General features: G+C 31.4%; 1 pseudogene; it reads left to right on the forward strand.

Annotated features, from left to right (window-relative positions):
• Positions 1 to 2592: 2592 nt before the first annotated feature.
• LOC143410010 (cadherin-9-like) overlaps positions 2593 to 20797 on the forward strand; it is a 104158-nt pseudogene continuing 85953 nt past the window's right edge.

The raw sequence follows: 20797 nt of genomic DNA on the forward strand, positions 1-20797 counted from the left end.
TGATATTAAAAGTTGTCAGAAACAATGTGAAGAACATACAGGGTAGAAGAAAAGTAAAAGAAACTATAATGTGGTAAACTATCTTTTGAAAGATTTTTTTAGAGACTTTTCAAAAAAAGGAGAACATTATGAAGGAACAGGGAAATGAGAAGGAGATACTTAGATGAGTGTCTAAAGACAAGTGCTGTTTTTACTGAGGCTGGCTTTGAACTTTCAGTCCTTCTCACTCAGCCTCCAGAACCACTGGAATTACAGTTGTTGGCATCCATACCTGGCATAAAGGCAAGTTTTAACACACATGAAGGAAACTTCAGGTTAGTGCATATAGAGTAATATCACTGTGTCATAGTTGATTCTGGCTGCTATTACAACTTGTCATAGAATGAATAGTTTAAGTAGCAAACATTTATTTGTGACAGCTTCAGAGAAGGAGGAGTCAAGGTTGAGGTGCCAGCAGATCTGGGGTATTATGAGGACTCTCTTGGTTTGCATTTTGCAGTTTTCTTATAGTGCCCTTACCCAGCTGAGTCACAAAAGAATTTGGGCTCTTTGATGTCTTTGTAGAGGCACTAAACTCATTATGAGGGTTGCATCTTTAAGGCCTGATATAAATCTAATCACTTCCTGAAATTCCTACCTTCTAATAATATTATCTGGGGTGATAGGATTTCAACATATGAATTTTGATGTGATGCAAACATTCAGTTTATATTTCCACTACAGCCCCTCCTCCATGACTTCCACATGTATAGTATGTACATTTTATCCCCAAAGTCCCAAGTATCTTAAGACATTTCATTAGTAACTCTGTAGTCAAGCCACAAAACTCATCAATTATCATATAAATCAGAAATGAATGAGATTACAGTATGATATATTCAAAAGCAAAATTTCTGTAACTGTGAACATAAAAAATCAAGCAAGTTATATTCTTTCTCACTACAGTGATGGAGAAAGCACAAGATAGACCATCTCAGTCCAAAAGGAAGAAATAGGGAAGCAGGAATTGATAGAAAGCAGAACAACCAAGAAAAAGAAGCCAAAGACAGGTGTCAGATTTCCAGATTCAGCATGATTTTGCAGGGGATTCTTGCAAATAAATAATGTGTGGGTATTCCCACTTTTGCATCTAATAAGTACTGGCTAAGGAAATCCATGGGAGATGCTTACAAAGTTGTAGAATTTCAGTCTCCTTTTGCATGAGGGTAAAGTGACTCCAGTCACTAGAGGACATGGTTCAAAGACAGTTGCAGGTAAAGGCGATGAGAAACTAAAGAATTCCAAAATTGTAGTATGTGTGTGGCCATATTAAAGGATCAAAGGGATTTATAGTAGAGAATCAGCTTTCACATCAAAACACTTCTTTGCATGCTGTGCTCATTTCTTTCTGAACTAGAATAACAGACTCCAATTGATCTCTCCCTTAACCAAATCCCTTTCCTACTTTTTAGGCTATTTCCTATTTAACCACCAAATTGATCTTTTCTAAATATATTATGTAAAACTCTTTCAACAGCTTTTCATTTCACTGGAAATGAATGTGAAATTCTTACTCTAGCTTGGCAAGGTCTATGGGAACTTGACCCCTGCCTGAATGTCTGGATCCAGTTAATACAGATAGACTTTTTGTTCAAAGGCCTACAGTCTGCATGAAGGGTGCATCTAAGTTAAAATATACCACAGATCATTTGGAGTGATATTCAATGTCTCCTGCAAATGTGGTTATCAAGGTCAATGGACAAAATCATTTCTTCCTATGGGAAGAAATCAGGGTAACCAGTGTAATCAACTAAGGAATTTGTTGTGTTTTATATAAGTGAAGCATCAGCTTCCTTGAAATTCTCTTGCTGCTAATTTTTCATTTCACCATGGCCAAACTACCCACTACTGGGTATGTTCTGCAGTAGTGGTGATTAGATATTTTTTCCTCCCACAAGATATTTTCTAAGTACTAGTTGTTAATTTGGATATTTATTAAAGAATTTTAACTTGATTGTGGGTAAATTTGCCAGTTACCCCATAGCTCTCAAGATTATTATTAGCTATAATAGCCCTGATGAATGACAGTTATTATCCACTGATATTTCAGATTCAGAAAATGATGAGGTTTAGGATTTCTTTTACTGGGGAGTGTTTTTACAATCATGTATATGTTTTCTTATAAATCATACCTTTTTAAAAGTAATAGATTTGGAAATTAAGTGACATAGGTATGATGGACAGAGCTGATAGTTTTGCACTGTAGCAAACATCTATAACAATACTTGCCAGTCTCCATTCTCTTTTCTGCTGTGCTAGGCCCATATCTCTGAATTCATTTAGATTGTATTTAGTTTACTTTAGTTATCCATATGTATATATCAGAAGATATCCATATCTCCCTAATTATCTATGTATTATATGAGTTTTTAATGGTGGCTCACTGCTTTATAATAGAAAAATTATATATAAACTTAAATAGCAATCAGAATAGATTTTTAGTCTACAGGTTGTGTGAAAGTGTAACACAGCTTAGTAAAACCATTTTCTCCAATCCTCTTCAGGAGATACAGACAATACATTGAATTTGACATCCTTCTGAAGTAGCAGATAATGAGGAGTTACCATTAACTACCATTATTCATCTGGACCTACATCTTGCACACAGTTGACACCATCCCATTACAAGAAAACAGTAGCAGTTACTTACCCAGCCAGAGGATAGTGAGCTTGACAAAAGATGATGGTAAAATGCTTCATCGCACCAAGTGTGGCTGGATGTCAAATCAGTTCTTCTTGTTGGAAGAGTACACAGGTACAGACACACAATATGTAGGCAAGGTAAGGACTTTGATATGAGAATTCCAAAACTTGAAAGTGATAGCTGTTTATTTATTTTCCACACAACTAATAATTATTCAGAAAAAAATTTCTTAAATATGATGTTTGAAAAGCATGCTCTTGCAGATTATTTCAGAAAGGTAGTATGTGGAATGTGATGTATTCACACGCCTATTTTATATCACTATCTGAAAAAAGAATCAAAATAATATAGCTCATGTGTGGCCTTGGTTCAGTGTTAATCATGACATATGAATTGATTCTATTCATTTTAAAGAACACTTTCCTTGAAATGTTATTTAAAATTATGATAACTGTCTGCTATATAAGAAAAACAAATCACAATTTTAGTATATCATAACATTATTAAAATATAGTGGTATCTATAGATGACTAGTTCATCGTAAGAATAGCATGTTCTGTGTGAGAAATAAATTATTTCTAGATGCTTTCATATCTTAATATCAGACTAAACTACTTCCTGACTATAATCCAGACTAAAAGTTTAAAGGCAGAATGAAGAAGAAAAGACAAAAGAAGGCAAAAGAAGACACTATCTTTAGGGAAGTATACCTTTATGTTAATAGCAGCAACATGAATGGTTTCTCATCAGCAACCAATAACAAATGGTAATTGAAAATGTATAACTCACTTCCTCATGTCTTCCTTTTGTGTTTAAAAAGATCTTTCTCTTTCTTTCAGGTATTACCTATTTTTTCAATTCATTCTTATTTATTTTTTCTTTAGTGGCACAACCTATCTTTCATATCTTATCAATTTTATTAATTCTATTCTATACTCAGGACAATTCATTATTTCACCTGATTATATTTGATTTATTCCCAGTGCTGAGGCTTTACCCAATTCTGAGAATAAGCATGTAAGTAAGCATAAATACTAACATTATACACAGACCATATATTTATTTTTCTTGATTCTTGAACAAAAATCTTAGATGGAATTCTAATAATTGGACTATAGACTCACTGATACCAGGTGAATACATTAGAATAATCCCAAAATAAAAAAAAAATAAAAGAGTACCTGATAGCACAAAGTTATAGCTTTCTATATTAAACCAGAGATGCATTTATTCTGTGAAATTGCTTAAATGATGGTCTACTTCTTTATTTGTGTGAACAATATGCTTTTCAAATGCAGCCTCCCTTTCCAGAAGCCCATTTTTCCACTTCTTTTGATATATCTCCTCTGGTCCCATAGGTCATCTCACTTGACCCTTCAGTTCACTGGCTGCTTTTTTCTCTGTTATTTCTCCTCAGGTTAGTCATATGGCATCCTCCAGCATCCCTCATTTAACATCACTCTTCACACCATAGTTATTAACTAACGTGAAGATGTTTCCAGTTCAACAAGCAGACATTTGTGTCTAAGGACTTGAAATTGCCTTAGGATTCTTTTTCTAAGGCAGTGTATAAAGGACACATTCAGATCACAGGGCCTTACTACAGAAATAGTTTCATCCTTGGAGACTCACAGATACAGAAAAATAGCCACTGATAAAAAGAAATACTCATAATCTCAAGACTGTTTAGGCACTACTACAAGCATTTGATTTTAGTTGAAAACAAAAATGCTTCCTTCTGAACAATGAGTTGATTAATTTTTATGTTGACCACATTGCTACATGAACAACTTAAAATACACAATATTTTTTAAATCTTTAGGTACTACTTTCCTTATTTTTAATAAATTGTATAATCTCTTACAAATGATTACTAAAAGTAGGTGACAAATCTGTTTTGTTACTTTTCATAACATGTTTTATCATTTGTTTTAGCCAAGTGACATTTTTTAAACCCATGAACAAATTTAAGATGTGTAATTTGTTTGTCTTTTTAACCTCAACAAACAGAAAATAAGCCAAAAATAGAAAACTCATTATGATTATGAGAATTTTCATTTAATGAGAATAATTAAGCCAAACATATATGTTCACTTTTTATTTTTTCCATGTAAAATCTACATATATGAAAAAAGTCTTCAACAAAATAAGACACCCAATTCTTTCTCAGTTTTGGTGTAGAACCAGGTACATCTGCCCTTACTACATATGTAGTTCACTGTAGAAGTGGGATACTAACCACTTCGGAGCCTTTGTTATTAGGAGCTTATTCACCCTAGCCTACCCTGTTCTCATTACTTTTAGCTTCATTAGTTATATGCCTATACAGAAGCTAACAGAGCCCTTGACCCAGAACGTAGAGAAACACAAGAATTCTAGTAAAAACTGAACCTCTCGAACATCACAAAGACAGTGTCTGTGACCATATTGCTGCTGGTTGTCCTGGTAAACTAAGCATTTATCCTTCAGAATCTACTGCACTGGAGGCATTATGCCTTGTAAAGTTACACCTGCCAAATTCACCACACACCAGGACTGGAAAGAGACAGGTAGTTTCTAATGAAAGAAATTATATTTCTTATATTATATTTTGTATAATTTTATAGTTTGGTTTCTGTTTTTTGTACATACTAGGTAACACAGAAAATTAAAAACAAAACATTTATTCACAGGTGATATAAAATTATGTAAAGTTGGAATAACAAATAGTCTGAATAGAAACTACAGTTTCATCATAAATATAAAAGAAGCAATTAAAGAATAAACAAAATGACAACAGCAAATTTAACCTTTACATGTATGAACACCCACAAATATGCAACTTACAAGATTTTATCCTGATTGTGGCATTTGAAATGGTATAGAATTTATGTGATTTAGTTTTCTAACCCTCATATTTTTGTTATATTAAATCAATTGCCATTAAAATTTCTTTTATTCTAAGATTCTGCTATTTTCTAGGCTTTTGTAAGAATCTGCTGATGTGGGCAGGAGGATTCAGTAAAAATGTTCATGTAAACACATTTAAGAAGGTGGGATTAAAAGCAGAGGAAAAATGCCTAATCTAATGTATCATAGATTTACTAATAATCTTTTATGTAACAAGAGAATCCTTTATTTCTTACTCAAAACAATTTCAAAGTCACAACTGCCATCTAGTTCCTCTTCTATTTGAACAAAGACATTTCATTGAAATTTTTATGCAGAATAATAATATTGAATAAGACAGAAGTGAATAAAATTTAGCAAGAAGTTTGGCAAGTGATTTTACTCTTTTGTTGAAGAATCTTTACATGTACTTTTTGTGTGTATGTGTGTGTGCATGCGCATACAGGTGTGCATGCATGCTTGCATTAAAATCCAGGGCCTAGCATAAGCTAAGTAAGTGCTCTACATCTGACCTACATACCCAGTCTGCATGATATTATTTGTTACATTAGAACAAGATCCTAAAGAACTTTTCTTTATTATGGATCAACAATCAAGTTATATGTCCAGTATTAAGAATTGGGCAGAATTTCATTCTGATTTAAATATATGCTTGCTAAATCTCATTTATTGTATGAAGAGATGCTAGCTTTCCAGACATAACTGATATAGCACTAAATCTTGAAAGAAAATGTTAATATTCCTTAAATTTTTATATCAATTTAATTGACTGTTACATTTTAATTTGAACATATGTATTTAGAACTATTTTGTTCAGGACAGGGAGTGTGGTGGTCAATGACCTGCATACAGTATCCACCATAAGAATATAATAGGATCTCTGTTACAGAGTGAGTTCTGAAGTCCTCATAGATTTACTTCAGAAACTTCCATTATTCCATAACTGAAATAATTATGACTATAGTCAGAAAATATAAAAGGGGTGTTTTTCATTGATCAAGTGCCGTATATTTGGTTATAATAGATTTTGTTGTCACTGAAAACAATGTGAAGCACAGGTAACAGATATGAAATGGGAGAAAGGGTACAGTCTTGTTTGTATTTGATTGGGTATCAAAATTCACATCATTCTTTCATGCTCTCTCATGATGATACATGCAGTAAATACTAATATATCCCTAAAGCATATATAATATATTGGAATGACTGGGAATTTTGTCTTAGGCTTTTAAGATATGGCACTTTGATGTGTATAAGTATCAGGCAGAGGAGAAATCAAAGACTGAAATAAAGCCTCAAATTTACTAAGGGAAAACTGATGATTTTAATGGTATATTATGTTACTTTTTAGAATCTAAATAAAATATTTTTATGAAGGTTTTAGAATGTCATTATTTATGGTGCAGTACATGTAGCAGCAACTTTTTATTTGTGAATGCATCATATTTCAAAATTTTCTTTATATGTTAATTGGTTAAAACTCAAAACACATGACGAAAATACTAAACATTATAACCCTTTATATCCAGACTCCCAAGATAGTCTATAAAGGCTGGGTCCGGTGGTGCAGCCTGTAATCCTAGCAGCTCCAGACGTTTAGGCAGGAGGATTATGAGTTCAATGTCAGCCTCAGCAAAAGCAAGGTGCTAAGCAACTCAGTGAGACCTTCTTCCTAAATAAATACATAATAGGCCTGGGGATGTGGCTCAGTCATCATGTGCCCCTGAGTTCAATTCCCAATTCCTCAGAACAAAAAAAGTGTAGTCTACAAAGATTTGTTTCACACTGAGTTCTATTAAAAAAAAATCTGCGTGTAAAAGGCGAAAGATTTATACGATCTGAAGAGAAACTGTAATCAGAGATATGATAAATTATAGTACAATGGTGTAGGAATTGTAATGCAAAAATAAAAAAGACCAGCATAAGTAAATAATTTACCATTACTTCTGACATATTAATTGAATAAATAATATGCATTCATTTTTTTAAAAATCCGCAATTAAAGTTGAACCAGTCTTCTAATATTTACTACCATTACTCTTATTGACAGTACTGCATTACCATTTTACCAGACCAACCACTGCATTTCAGCACACTAAACTAATATTTTAATTTTAAATTCTCAAAAACATATTACCCACTTTTTCTTTCTTTTTTTTTAAATGACATAATAAGTGTCCTAATTTATGGCATATAGTGTAATGTTTTGCCATTTATTTATATTGTATCATGGGTAAAAATCATTGTGATTTGCATATTTTCCTCTCAGATATTATTTCTTCACAATGAAGCACTAAAACACCTCTTGTCTAACTACTTTAAATACACAGTTTATTATTATAAAACAGTTTTTTAATAATACCTATCTCTTGTAATTTTATAGAAAATCAATCTAAAGTTACTTAAATAGAATTAAGTGTTCAATGGTCTCACATGTTCCCACCTATGTTCTATGTATCCCTAATCCTTGGTTCTATTTAGCATGAAATATTACTTCTTCCATGCACCTATCTATTTCTTCATCATGTCCACAGATCATATTTATTGTATGAAAAGATGCTAGTTTTCCAGACATAACTGATATAGCACCAAATCTGGAATAACTGATCCCTTTTCCAGAATCTCTTCCTTGGGGTATCACTAAAGAAAACCCATCCTCATTCTTCCTAGCTAGTATTTTCCCACAGAATGGTAAGATTATAAAAATTATAGTCATGGAATATTCCCATTACTGTGTTCTATCTTTCATTATTTTCTTCTAGAATTTGTGTACTTGAATCTGCTTTAGACCCAAATGGTTTTTTTTCCTTTCCTCAAATGTTTAACATCATTTGTTTTCTCAAAAATAATATTTAGTTGGTATTTCAAAACTTTTTTGGGGTGGTGGGTATTTATTAGTCAGTATTCTGAGAGATAATACTATGGAAAACAAAACAAAAAAATTAGATAACATTAACCATAAATACATTCACTTTCCCCATTATATGCAACAGCAAATTCAGACATTCTCAGCAAATGATGTTTGTTTTTGCTGTTCTTGTAATTTTCCCTCCTTATTCTCAATACTTTCTAGGTTCCCTAAATGCATTCACACCCTGTCATTTTCCCATATTGTCTCAAATATCACATACTTTAAAATGATTTCTACTAAGAATAATCACTATTCCTAATAGAAATTATTTTAAAGTAGTATGTAGAATTTAAAAATAAGACAAAGCCAATTTGGTCTGAATTAGGATTTGCAGTACTCCTACATACACCTGATTCTAAAAATTAAATGAACATTTTTTTGTTTTATTTATTGTTAGAATATAAATTACTGTGAAACTATTTTAACAATATTAAGTGGCAGAATATTATTAGTATGACTACCAAATTATATGTGTAAATTTTCATCACAGCGTCACTGGTTTCAGTAGTATTGAACTATTTCTAATATTACAATATTCTCTTCTCCTTCAAATTGGAAAGGGTCAGATCCACTATTACTCATTAGGAAGGAAGAAGGAAGGAAGGAGGGAAGAAAGGAAGAAAGGGAATTGAAATATCAGAAGTAGTACTGCCTCTAGAAGTGTTTAGAGGGAATAATGGGGAAAACATTTACACACAAGAACATCAGATATTATTTTTGTCATTATTATTTTATAACTATAAAATATATCACTATAAAACAATATATATTACCTATGAAAAACCATGTGCAGTGAATTTTTAAAAAGGATGAAAATATTAAGATAACTACAATCATACCACAAAACATTAAAATATTTAAATATTAATTCTATTTACTGAATATATTCTTTAAAATTGTGAGTTTTCTGTTTCTTATACTTTTTTCCTGCCTTTCTCAGATAATGCTACATTTTTGCATATTGTTAAAATGTTGCAATAAGCTATGATATATGTTAAAATTTTTGTTTTGTTTCTTTCCAATTTTACACACATATACACATACATGTGTGCACAAACATATCTGTGAAGATTTTGTACTAAAAAAATATTTGTATATTATAAATTACTGTATATAAATCTAAATTAATGAAATGGAAATTCTTAAAGTTAAAATAAGAATTTTAAGACTTTGAATATATTAGCTATTTGTACCTCAGAAAATTTATAACTCTTCTATACCACTAGCATTTAATCAATGCACTAACATAGCACATTAATGTTTTGCATATTAATTATAAGTTTCTGACTTCATTTTAATGTTCATTGTATTCCTGTGTAGTATTATTAATGAGTGTGAAAATGGAAAACCTGAAATGTGAAACCGTAGAAGGAGGAATAAGAAAACCTCACCACTTCTTAAACAACTTTTTCCTGTGTAAAATAAACAAAATACTATTATTCTGGCCAAATATGGGAAAGGCCTACCAAACATGAAACTTCTGTTCAGAGTAAAATAGACATATTTTAATTTATTATCTAATGCACTGAATTCTTTTGTTTTGTTTTAGAGTGTGTGTGTGCATGTGTGTGTGTGTGTCTATGTGTGTGTGTGTGTGTGTGTGTGTGTGTTAATTACTTGAAATTAAAACCAGGAGATTCTTCCTATGAGCAAGATCCCCAGTTCCTGTTTTTAAACAATTATCATTTTGAGAAGGGTCTGCTAAGTTGCCAAGGCTGTCCATAATCTTGTAATCCTACTGCCTCAGCCTTCCAAGTAGTGGGGATTACAGGTGTACACGACTGCTCCTGACTAAGATTAAATCACTAATAAATTCTATGGTGCCTAACTTGACACTAGAATTATTCTCAATTAATAATGTATGCAAGCTTGCTGCTTTTGTTTAGGAATTATTATGTTTTCTGTTCCCAAAGAACAAAGACTTTTGTTCCAGATAAAAATGTTTCAACTATACTCACACAAACCTTTTGAAGTTTGTCCTGAGCAAATCTTAAACAATTAAGGACCACAGAACTGAACTGTTGGTATTTATGGAAATGGTGTGAAGAAGGTACTCTAAAACTGTCAAAGTTTTACACTAAGTATATGAGGTATTTGAAGTCACTCTCAATATGCAATTGAAGCTTGGGAATTTGGCTGAACTGGTAGCACACCCGCCTGGCATGCGTGAGGCACTGGGTGCGATTCTCAGCACCGTATAAAATAAAATAAAGATATTGTGTCCACCTAAAAAAAACTAAAAAATAAATATTTTTATAAAATGCAATTGAATATATACTTAGCTTAATTCATACAGTAAATACTCTTATTTCAAATTCAGAGTTTTCTAGGAATGTGATTATAATAAATTATCATATTGAGAAACAAACATTAAAAACAAAGGGACAAAGATGAGTTCAAGATTAGTAGGCAAATAGTGACTCTGCAAATGTATGATAAAAAGATATACATTGTAGCCGGGTGTTGTGGTACACACCTGTGATCACAGGTTTGAGGCTCGGGAGGCTAAGGCAGGAAGATCTCATGTTCAATGCCAGCCTCAGTAAAGGTGAGGAGCTAAGCAACTCAGTGAGATTTTGTCTCTAAATAAAATAAGAAATAGAGCTGGGAATGTGGCTCAGTGATTGAGTACCACTGAATTCAGTCCCTGGTACCCCCACCCAAAAAAAGATATACAGTATTTCTGTTTAAGCAATTTTTGAAAAAAATGATACTCTTAATTTTTTGTAAAAACAAATGTTTTATAATGAAAAATTATAATCATTTTACAGGGTTTATTCTATTGGTCATAGTTTATTATTAATATTCTTAGTCTTAGGAAAATATGATGCTAATATTAAATTATCTATCCTTGTAATTTTTTATCTCCTTGTTCAATTCTTACTGGGAGTAGAAATTTAAAACCTACATTGTTAAATTTCTTTCTACTTTTGTCTATTTTTAAAATTATTTTATGCAACTATTAGGTGTATATCCAATTATCTTTCTTGAGTTTGTGATTAAATGGTCTTTCATCATTATGAAATTCTGCCCTTTACCTGTAATAACACTACTAAATTGATTTCATTTCACCTGAGGCATGTGTTTGTATCCTTTATCTTTTGTCATCCTTTAGCTCTCAACATTTTTCTGTATAATTGTCTTTGAAAAACAGCTACCATGATTTATTGAAATGCAAAAGTTTATGGTTGGTTTATACATTTTTGTGAAGTTTGGCAATCTTTGATATATAACTGGCAGTTTATTCATATATGCACAAATTTTCTTAGCTATTGTATATCTGAAAATATTCTATTTAACTTTCATTTTTTGAAAGATATTTTAATGACTATAGAAACATGTTAACCTGACCATTTTAGTTTCCTTATAGCATTTTATATTGTTGCTTGTGTTGTGGATTCTATTATTTTTAAATAATAAGTCCATCATTATATTTTTCTTGGGGTGGGGGGCTGGTACCAGGAATTAAACCCACTGGTGCTTACCCACTGAGCTAAAACCACAGCCCATTTTTATATATTATTTAGAGACAGGGTTTCACTGAGTTTGTTAGGAACTCACTTAGTAGCTGAAGCTGGCTTTGAACTCTGGATCCTGCTTTAGCCTCCACAGTTGTGCCACAGTGTCTTAAGACTCAATCATTATTCTTATGTTTGTTGCCCTATATATAATGTACATGCTTCTCTAGGTGCTTTTATGTTTCTGTTCATAATTGTGGTTTTCAGCTGTTTTTCTCTAATACCCAGATACAGTCATGTTTATTCTTCTAGGAATTTGTTGGCCTTCTTAGTTCTGTAAATTGTTTTTCATCAAATTTTAAAATTACATAAACATTTAAAAATTATTATTTTTGCGACTGTTTGTTCTTCATTTTGGAAATTTCAAATACATGTGATTTGAGACAAGAGATATTATTCCATAGTTCAAGACTGGGTAGATTTATCAAAATATCAGTTTGTCTCTGGGCTCAAATTGGGATAATTTAATTACATTGTCTTCAGATTTATGTTTTTATGTTTTATATCCAATCTACTGTTTCGTATTTTTATTTCAGATTTTTTAAATTTTTTGCTTCTAGTTTTAGTATTTCATCTCTTTGACTTTTCACATATTTTATGACATTCCTCATATATTTATCATTTCTTTTATTATGCCTTATTATATTCTTTATATATTTATGTGAGTTATTATAAAATTTTTTTCTGTTTAAATCCAACATTAGGGTCCTCTTTGTTTCTATTTATGTTGAATATTTTCTCTTTACATACTGACCTTTATAAATTATATATTGTGGGGATTCTATATTCTGTTATCTTCCTATGAAGAATGTAGAGTTTTGATTCAGTAGGCAGTATAATTACTGTAGGCTTCTTTGATGTTATGTAAGTTTTGTATTAAAGATTTAAAGGCAGCTTATTATTTTGTTTATGTGTTTAGTCTTGTGATATATATCTAACCTTTATGCCAAGTTTATCATTCTTACTCACAAATTATCACACTCCTAGTGTTTCACTGCAAATTCCAAAATTTTTACCATCCTCATCTAAGTAGAACTTTAGTCTTCTCTCCTAGGACCTGGAGTGGCTAAAATCTCTGCTCAGGTATCAGTCTTCAGGCTATTCTATATCTCTGATTCTTTTTTCTTACCCCACAACATTCCCTGTTCTCTGCATGTTTAGTTTAGGCATTAGCTGCATGTTACACTGTACGTATAAGTACCACCTCTTCTGTGACTTCTTCCATTCCTGGATTTTCTCTTTTCAATTTTTGCCTCTATGAGGGTCCTTAATCCTGACTGTGATTCCTCACCTAAGACATATGTCTTCTGCATAACACAAGAAATAGTGTTAATGTAAAACTTACTTCTTTCCCTTATTTGCTTATATTCTTCCCTGTTTTGTTTGTCTGTTATTGTTTTCCTTCTGGTAATTTGAAGCATGCATTTGAGGTTAGTCAGGAAATGTCTTTGATCTCCATTCTCACTGTATGCAGACATGCCTCAAGCCTCCTTTAAATTCAACTTTCTTTAATTGGCTTATCCCTCCAATATTTTTGCTTGGAGTGGAGGTAAGAGGGAGTCAGGTGTGGATCACACAGTCAGACCAGCAATGGCACTGGGGTTTTCTTTTTTATTTTGCTATATCCAGCCTCCTGGGTCCCTGATCTTCTTTGAATGTCCAGAATTAAATCCCAGTAAAGTCCCCCTTTCTCACTTTCTTGGTTTCTACACCATTTTTCCTGATAAATCATGTGTGTGTGTGTGGCTGTGTGTGTGTGTGTGTGTGTGTGTGTGTGTGTGAGAGAGAGAGAGAGAAAGAGAGAGAGAGAGAAAGTCTGTGAAGAATTATTATTACCAATATCAAGAGTTAGTGTTACCAAACCCATGCTACATGGCTGGAATCAAAACAAATATGCAGTTTTTCCTTATTAATCTTTACCTTTTGGCAGTTCAAACATTGAAGCATATCTACATGCCACAGTCACTAGTTTTAGTGAGTAAAAGGCCTATTTTTGGGGGGGGTGGGGAGAGAAATATATATATACATATATATATATGTTTCACCAGTATATCTCGTTGGTATTTGAGTAATGACCAATATTCAAAAGTAGTTATGTGGATATCTTTTGTGGAAATACAAATTTTAAATGTTCCTACTTAAAAAATTAACTCCACTCCACTTTATTTCTTTATATTTTTCATATCTATTAATAAGAAATGCAAAATTAGACACCTTTAAAGTAGTGAAATATTACTTACTGAAAATGATTTTAATTTATAAATTTCTGAAAGAAATTTCACTTCCATTTTTATGCTCAATCCAGTAAACATAACAAATAATCATGAAAAGTTGGATTCCTAAGTAAGTGAAGGGGTTTTTGTGTATGTAATAAAATAATCAAAATGGCTTAATCTAATGATAGAACTTTAAAATTGATTCTATATATATTATTATTTTTTTTGTCATGTATGACAAATATAATCTAAATCATATTTCATTTAGTCTAAGGTTTGTCATAAAATATTCTAATCTTAAAAAATAAATTTAAAAAATGATTCAAAATTAACAAAAACTCTTTTTCTCATAACTGAATAAACCCATTATACCTCAAAATTAATTTAAGCAAAATAATATTGAAGTTTTTTTTTTTTACACTATAGAGTCAGGGAAACACTTAAAAACAATAAAATGAAAGGCCACTATAATAAAAAGCAATTTTAAATATTTCTTATAAATACACTATATCTCAAATACTTTTATTAAATAATAAATAATTGTCTGATTATGCACCATAGGCAAAAATCACATAGCAAGGTCTATTATCAATCTAAAGACACTGTGTTAAGAGTGCCCTTAAATTAAAGACAACAGATTATGAGGGTGCACAACCATCTTTGAATTAACTTTATAGAGGTTATTCACTGACAATTCATTAGGAGGTTTAGGGAAATTGAATGAAATCCAGACAAGGCACACACTCAATTAATTCTAACAGAACTTTTAGAAAGGACAGGAAAATGGTGTCACACATTCCCTGTAATTTTTTTTTCTCACTAGATTTATTTCTATGTCCTGATTGATTGGTCAGCCATTATCACTACATCCTTTGCTGTTTTCTTGAAGTTTAAGTCAAATGCAGTGATAGAAAATGTGAAGACTTGTGATTAGAGAATAAAAATACAACTAGAAGATTTTGCGTAGTTTTAAACCATAGATTATCTATGATAAAATGATGTCCTTTGTTAAAAATATAAATGCTTTCTCTTCTGGCATACAAGGAGATGTTAAATGTATTTGAGTAGTGGAGAGTTAGGGAAGTGAACAATAATATTTTAAAAAGTATGAAATACATACACTGACAACTCATCGATAACTATGACTATGAGGTGATAAATTGATTCTGCTCTTCTTTGTTGCCATAAAATTTGAATCAATTAATCATAAGGCAGATAAAAACTGTATACTGCCTTTTGTACCTAAGATTTTGGTAATTTTCAAGATGATTTTCTAGGAAATAGTTTTTAATTATTATGCAATATTACATCAAATAGAAAATACAATCATGAATAATTTTATTAAATAATGAACAATCACTGTGAATATAAATAAATCTGGATCAATGGTTATCAGTTTTTGGGTGTGTTGTCAATTTTGACTCTTTAAAGATAAACTTATATAAACTAACATATAAAAAGTTAATTATATAGATCAACAACATTTTATATTTTATAGCTCTGTACTATTTTTTAGGCATAAAATATAACTGGATCAATTTTACTCTCCAATCTTTACCCCACATTTCCCTTCACCTATCATACTAGTCTGTCTTCTAATTTTATAGAGCTTACCTTTTTTGTTGTTACTTATTTTTCCTTCTATTTTCTACAGGGAGGAGAAAATGAACCATAATTTTTTTCTTTGAGTCTGTCTCATTTTGCTTGATACTATGATCTCTGGTTTCATCCATGTTCCTGAAAATAACATAATTTGGTTCTTCTTTATGACTGAATAAAACTTCATTGTACATATATTCCACATTTCTTTATCCAGTCATCTCTTTATGAACAAACAGGCTAATTTCATAATTTGGTTCTTAGAATCTTTGCTACTATAAACATGAGTAGGATAGTATATCTAAAATAAGGTAAATTTAACTCTTTTGGAGAAATACTATGAGTGAAATAGTGAAGTTTATGGTAGTTCTATTTTTAGGCTTCTGAGGAATCTTCATACTGATTTCCATAGTTACTATACCAATTTACATTCCCACCAATGGTGGTTAAGGATTTTTTTCCCCACATTCTCACCAGCATTTATTAATTTTTTCCTGATGTCACCCATTCTAATTGGGTTGAGATGGAACCTCAGTGTAGTTTTAATTTACATTTTCCTGATGGTTAGAATTATTGAAATTTATTTCATATAATTGTCTATCATTTATACTTCTTCTTTTCCAAAGTGTGCATTCAGTTAATTTTCTGATGGAAGATTTAGTTTTTTGTGGAACTTGTTATTGGATCATCCTTCTTTTGAAGTAGTAGCTAGCAAATGTTTTCTCCCAATGCATTAGTTGTCTCTCAACGCTGTTGTTTCACTGGCTGTGCAGAAGCTTTTCAATTTGATACCATTCCATTCATTGATCCCTTATTTTCTGAGACATATGTGTCTTATTCAGGAAGTCTTTGTCTGTGCCTGTGTGTTGAAGCAATTGTCCTATTTTTCCTTTAAAAGTTGCTAAGTCTCAGGATTTAGTGTTAAGTCTTTGGTCCCTTTTGATTTTACTTTCAAAGGGAGAGATAAGGATCTAGTTTCTTTTTTCAACATATGTTTATCCAGTCTTCTCAGGACTGCTTGTTAAAAATGCTGTCTTTTCTCCAATTTATGCTTTTGGTACCTTTGTCAAGAATCACATGACTGTAGATGTATAAATTTGTCGCTGTAGTTTCTATGACGTCTGGTTCATCTAGATATTTTGTTTATGCCAGCTGCATGCTACTTTATTTATTATGGCTCTATGATATAATTTAAAATCAGGTTTTGTGATGCCTAAGCTTTGCTGCTTCTGCTCAGGATGGCTTTGGCTTTTGTGGGTCTTTTGTTCATTGAATTTTAGAATTTCTTTTTTTTTTCTTCATTTGGTGAAGAACAAAGGAGGGGAAAAAAAAGACGATTCTAATCTACTTTATTTATTGAAGTATTATTTTTTTTCCTTCACAATCTGATTATATAAACTCCACCTCCAACCTCCAGCCAGGGTTCTCTTTTTCAAAATACCTGGTTTTCAAGATTCTTTATACTTTCATAAAACTTTTAGAATTAACTTGTCAGTTTCTACAATTTTTAGAAACTGTTTAACACTAAAGAAAGTAAAATGGCCTACCTATTTGAGAAAATGCAATTCTGGATATGCATGAGGAAAAACTATATGACATTATAGGAACAATTGGCATATTTTAGACTATTTAATTGAATGTTAAATGTAATTGTATTATTAAGTATCTAAGTTAATAGCACTATTATTATATTAGATGATTTTCTTAGAGAACTGATGCTGAAATGTTCATTTTAGGGGTATGAACATGACTAGGTCTTTAAGAGGAAAATAATTCTAATTCATATAATATATGTCATAATAAATATGACAAAATATGCAGGTATAAGTTTATAAATCAATTTTAAAAGATGAAGGGGAAACAATAAAATGAGCAAAGTGTAATATATACTTCACAAAGATAATGTCAGTAAGCATTTGTTAAGCAGTTCAATTTATTTATATAATAGAGATTTAACCCACTCAAACACTAGAATGACTTAGAATAAGAAGAAAGAAAATCCCCAGGGGAGGTCATGATATGAACAAATTCAAATTCTCATAGATTCAGGTGGAACTGCACATGCTGCAAACATTAAAGGAGAATCATAAAAGGAGAAATGAGATATGTCTAGAAATTAGAAGACTAAAATATTACCTAACCATTAAATGTAAACTCAATTAATATCCCTGAATATATTGGGGAAATGTATTTTGAAATAATTGCAAACTTTCAGCTGCAGTGTCACTCAGATTATGCAAAGAACTTCTATTCATCCTTCAGCTAGATTCACCAGTTATCAATATTTTTATGATGTTTTATCACTCTCTCCAAGTAGATTATAGCTAATGGTAGCCATTTTTCAAGTAGTTCATTACTACATGGACTAATCACCTCCTGAGTTCTACAGAATTTATCACCTCCTTTCTTCTACTAGAAAATGCACAGTAATTTGACAAGGATTGAATTAATTTCTTCTTCCTTCTCATAAAATCTCTGTGTATTCTGCAGTATTTATCCTAAACTAAGGCTTCTGATATTGTAATACACAAAATTATCTCATATATACTTAGCCCAAATAGTCTCTTCCCCACCCATATCTTTCTTTATTTAGTTCTGATTTATGAGCTATTATATTAGGAAAAAATTCAGATTTTTTTATCATATATTATGGAATTAATCCATACTTGTCCCTCTTAAATAAGACTCTGAGCTTTGATATTTTGAGACATTCTATTATGTTAAGAAATATGAAAACCCTTACAGAACATTTTCTTTGTCCCTTTTGTATGTACCTGAAAAGTCTATTTTGGAATCTGAACATTGCTCTTCCTGTTAACATCTCAGGTGCTTGTGACATCAGTGATGGGCTTCTCTTCCTTCCAAGGCTACTCATTCCACCCAGGAGTCTTTGAAAAGTGAAAGCACTCATCAAGCTACTCATCAGCCTTTTTTCTTTTGAACTTTCTACTCTTCCACTCTTCTTCATATAGCAGACATGGGCCCAGGTGGATAAAAGAAATGAAGATATGTTGTGCAAAGGACACAAACTTTCAGTTTAAGAGATCAAATGCCCTGCAAGATAAGTATAGTTAATAATGACATATTTTGTACTTGAAAATTGCTTTGAAGTTAGATCTTAAGCATTCTCAGCAAACATACATGCACAATTATAAATATGTGAAAAAATATACAATCATTTTCCAATACATATGTATCCAAACATCATGTTGTATACATTAATACTTGCAATTTTTTATTATTATTTATAGCTGAATAAAGTTGGAAAAAAATAAAATAACATATCACCAGTTCCCCCTCCCATTTAATCCTCTTCAAATGCTCCTATCATATCTATTCAGACTGGTTGATTCCTGAAATGCAGACACTCCACACACCCAGGTCAGAGCCTGTAACTTAGCACTTAATTCAATGTTGATTTTTAATCCTGACTTTTAAAAGCAAGACTTCAATGTTGTTTATTCCTATTTTAATCACTGCACTGATTAAGCAGAGATATCACAGCTAAAAATAAACAGGTGAAAAATCTTCCAAACTGATTGAACTGCTTTGCTGGAGCTTTGCAAATGTGAACTGGGACACATGTCATGTGCATTTATTTATTTATGTTAATAACTAGAAAACCATTCTTTTACTTACTAGGTGTAGTCTTCCTAGTGTGAATACAAGATATTTAATTAAAACTGAGCAATATCAAACAATATAAAGATTACATGTTCTTTTGTTGAAGTTTTAATGCATTTTAAAATGCAAAAATGCTTTACTATTTGAACCTTTAAATTTCTTCATATAAAAAAATACAACATGGAATAACAATATAAAAAAAGAAAGAAAATTCATTTAAAGAAATGTTTATTAACACATACTCCTTAAAACTTATTAGGGAAGAGAGACAAATTCAAATCAGTGAAATTTGTTCTCATTATAATCACTTCAAAAAACATTGGTTATGGAAGAGATTGAAATACATGGACAATATTCTATAATTATATGCTTGTGATGAATTTCAGTCATCTCAATTGTATAGCCATAGTTTATACAGCTTTACTGCTAAACTTCAAAGAATATTTTTCATAAATAATTGCAAAATAAAACACATAAAAATGTTATTGTAAGATCAGGTGCAAAATAAAATATTATAATTATGAAATCAGATACTGAGCAGAAACTTTTCAAGGCTAAATGGACCATTGTAGCTTAGGTTAGGTTTTGTAATTTTTTTAAGCTGTTATCTGAAGTCATAGAATCGATCTTGTATATACTGCACATGAAATAATCAGTCTTAAAGACCCAGTGATCAGGCATTTCTTCCAATTTGGATAAAAAATCTGAGGTTACAAGTTCCTGGCTCTATTTAGCAATCCTAATTTGAGACTCAACGTTTTTTTTTTAATTTTTTTAATGGTTGTTCAAAACATTATAAAGCTCTTGACATATCATATTTCATACATTAGATTCAAGATGGTTATGAACTCCCAATTTTACCCCAAATACAGATTACAGAATCACATAGGTTACACATCCACATTTTTACATAATGCCCTATTAGTGATTGTTGTATTCTGCTACCTTTCCTATCCTCTACTATCCCCCCTCCCCTCCCCTCCCCTCCCATCTTCTCTCTCTGCCCCATCTACTGTAATTCATTTCTCTCCTTGTTAATTTTCCCATTCCCCTCACATCCTCTTATATGTAATTTTGTATAACAATGAGGGTCTCCCTCCATTACCATGCAAATTCCTTTTTTCTCCCTTTCCCTCCCACCTCATATATCTGTTTAGTGTTAATCTTTTCTTCCTGCTCTTCCTCCCTGCTCTGATCTTTGTTGTTCTCATTATATCAAAGAAGACATTTGGTATTTGTTTTTTAGGGATTGGCTAGCTTCACTAAGCATAATCTGTTCTAGTGCCATCCATTTCCCTGCAAATTCCATGGTTTTGTCATTTTTTCGTGCTGCGTAATACTCCATGGTGTATAAATG

The sequence above is a fragment of the Callospermophilus lateralis genome, chromosome 11, assembly GCF_048772815.1.
Source record: "Callospermophilus lateralis isolate mCalLat2 chromosome 11, mCalLat2.hap1, whole genome shotgun sequence".
Classification (NCBI taxonomy): Eukaryota; Metazoa; Chordata; class Mammalia; order Rodentia; family Sciuridae; genus Callospermophilus; species Callospermophilus lateralis.